At 43.4% G+C, this 3,056-nt stretch overlaps 1 long non-coding RNA gene across 1 annotated transcript in view; it reads left to right on the top strand.

Annotated features, from left to right (window-relative positions):
* Nucleotides 1-947: 947 nt before the first annotated feature.
* LOC118165488 overlaps nt 948-3,056 on the top strand; it is a 10,303-nt gene continuing 8,194 nt past the window's right edge. Inside the window, exon 1 of the long non-coding RNA XR_004750072.1 lies at nt 948-1,063. This is a non-coding gene — a long non-coding RNA (uncharacterized LOC118165488). The remainder of the gene's footprint in view (nt 1,064-3,056) is intronic.

The raw sequence follows: 3,056 nt of genomic DNA, 5'->3' as shown, positions 1-3,056 counted from the left end.
CCACTTTGCAAACTTAGCATCTCCAGCTATTTCCCAGTTAAGAACGTGTCCTCTCCCCCCTCCCATCCCCTCGCTGCCCTGTGTGGCTTCCCAGAGCAGCCACAGGAGCGATTCAGGTCAACCCATGTCCCCATCCTAGGGGATAGGACTAATGGACACCCGGTGACAGTCCGGACAGACCAGGGGAAGGCAAGGAGTAGGAACCAGGGTTACCCTTAGGAAGCCCTAAGCTTCTCGTGGGACAGCAGGGACATAAGTGGCTGCTGCTTGTGGATGTGTAAAACGCATCTACGGCCTCTCTCCGAGATGTACGTACCCAGGGGGGTTCAAGTAGGGTGTAATCTAAAACCCAGCAACACCCCGATCACAGTGAAGGCAGTGGGCAGGGCTGAAAGAGGGACCCAGCTCGGATGCTCAAATTGTCGCTGCTCGCCTTTGCAGTTAGTTCACTGTCCAAAGCAATATCGACAGCGGTGGTAAGTCCTACTCGATAACTTTCCTGAAAACTTCCTACCCATTGGTACAATCCAGGCACTCGTTCCTCTTACAAGAAATATTTATATATATACATCCGCAAACGTGCTAAATTGAGGATCTGCCAGGATTTGCACTTTCCTATCACCACCGGGCAGCACGCCGCTTTCGAGCAGAAAAGCCCCGCAGCAGGGAATACTGTTACTTTTCCAAAGGGCACCTTTCCTCTTTTGCAAAAAGAGATTAGCAATTTAAAAGTTTGCGAAGCCACAAGTAATTTTTAAAACTGACATTACCGTTAACAAGAACAAACCTTGCGGTAATAGCCCCTAAATACCTTGCTAATAGCCCCCACGTGGAAAGAAATCCTCAAGTGTTACAAATTCAGTTTAACGACCAGAAAAGCAGCCTGGGCAGCAGCGAAATGTGAAAACTCCCTTCTCCGCATTCCCCGCCTTTGATTTATATTTTATTTTTAACTACAGTCTCATAGGAACGCAGCGCCGGAAAATCACGACCAGATGTAAATAAAGAGGCGCCTTGTTCTCTCCGTTAAAATCCCCTTTAAACGCAACTGGAAAAAATAAAGGTTTTGAAATAGTTTTATTTATTTTATTTATTTCTTTACCTATTTTAGTTTTAGCACAGGCATGACTGCGTAGAAATAGGGTAAAACGGCAGCGCAACTGGGCGGGAGAAGCTCTGAAAATAAAGCGCAGAGCTGTGCTCCTCCAGGGCGAACCTGTGCTGTGTGCAGCGGCTATACCCACTGTGGAGGCTTCCAGGCACCAGGGTCTTTGTTTTTTCTTCTTTTATTATTATTATTATTAATGCCGCGGGACAAGCCCCCGGTTTGGCCAGGAGCTGGAAGAGGGGGCAGTGACTGCGCTGTGCTGCGCGCAAGGCAGGCGCCATGGCTTGCCTCGGTCGCTGCGCATCAGCTCCTTGCCCTTTGGGAGCAGCAGTAAAAATTTGGCTGTAAGAGTGGGTTTGTAGACAGAGGGAAAAGATCGACCCTGAGAAATAAAGGGACTTTTATTTCCAGGTAAGAAATCTTCTGTAGAATCCTAAATAAGGATGTTATAGTGCCTGGATGCTCTGCGTGCCTTTCTTACCTCAAAATTTTGAACGAATAAGGTCTATTTCAGTTATATACTTCACGAAATTTATTAATAACATTTTTCCCCCCCTGGGGAACTTCAGTATGTAATGGAATAAGGAAAGGGGAACAAACAGTCTGTGGTCACTGCTTACTCTCATTTGTGACTTGTTTCTATTTAATTTGTCATGTGGTACAATGCTGTATTCTCAAAAGACATTAATTCGGGCTTCGATGTACCTGTACAGATTTAAGGTTTTTCTGATGAGAGGTTAACAAATAGCCTGAGCAGTCATCTGTAAAGGAAATACAAAGCTTTCTGTCCACGCCTCAGTATTGGGTATTACAATTCAAATCCAACCTCTTTCACCTAGCATTATGGGGAAATGTTACTGGGAGCTGGCTTTTGTTGCAGGAAATCCCATTTAAAAATTGCTTTATAGGCCGTTTGCTGCAATCCTCAACATTGATCTCATTATAGCTCCCTTTCGCTGTTGTTTGTAAATCCTGGCATTTACCAGCCATTGGTGGTATTGTTTGCTGGGGGCTGTCATTGGCAAGCTAGGAAATGTCGAGGTGCCAGTTTCTGGGTAAGTTTTGTCTGGAGAAAGAATTATTACTTATCAAAACAGTCGGCCAGAAGTATGTCTTGGGTAATGACTCATCCAGTATAATCTCTTAAACCTTGGGGCTGTCCATTTTGCAGACAATGTGGGTTTCTGTGCTGGAGCCTTCTCACGCAATGGCTTAATGCAGACAGGCAGGGAGAAGTGGCCCTCGAAGCAATGGGTTAATTGTCATATGTAATAGTCTCAAAACCGCATAAAAACATAACTGTGTAGATTTAGTCTTGTTTTAAAACTGACTATTAAAAAAAAAAAATCCAGAGATCATCTATTTTGGAACATATATTTGGAACATAGGCTGGTGTGCTTGCAGCAGTGGTTACCTAGCTGATAAGTTAGAGCATCTTTGGGATATTAGCAACTATACTGATAAAGGGGAAGAGTTGGGCTTGAGAGCTTGGTTTTTGTCTTGAAATGTGGTATTGTAAAATACATTAGGTGGGGGTGGACCAAAATGTAGTGGTAAGTGCACTGTTAATTTCTGTACTACTAGATAAGACCACATATCAAAACAAGCTAGATGCTACCCTAAAAGTGCTGTATTTGTTGTTTTAGTGGTATCTCGGTAATCAGGGAAAAGGATGGTTAGGTTTTGACTTCTGAAACTGACACTGAAGACTTTAAGCTCATTTCTGAATTATAATAGTATTATTCAAATGCTTGTATTTAAGCATTTAATTTAAATTTCTGTTAACTTTGTGTAAAGACAGAGATAGTAAGCAGAATAATGCTTCTTGTCTCTAAGGAGTATCTGCTCCTGATGTCTGTCCTTAGTGGGATTTACCTGTGGTACTACTGTTATGTTGGAGTTTCTGATTCCGACAACTAAGAGACTCAAGTTTCCTAGCTGGCACCCA

The sequence above is a fragment of the Oxyura jamaicensis genome, chromosome 4 (assembly GCF_011077185.1).
Source record: "Oxyura jamaicensis isolate SHBP4307 breed ruddy duck chromosome 4, BPBGC_Ojam_1.0, whole genome shotgun sequence".
NCBI classification, from domain to species: Eukaryota; Metazoa; Chordata; class Aves; order Anseriformes; family Anatidae; genus Oxyura; species Oxyura jamaicensis.
Note: the sequence above shows the minus strand (reverse complement) of the source record. Positions and strands in the feature narration are given on the sequence as shown.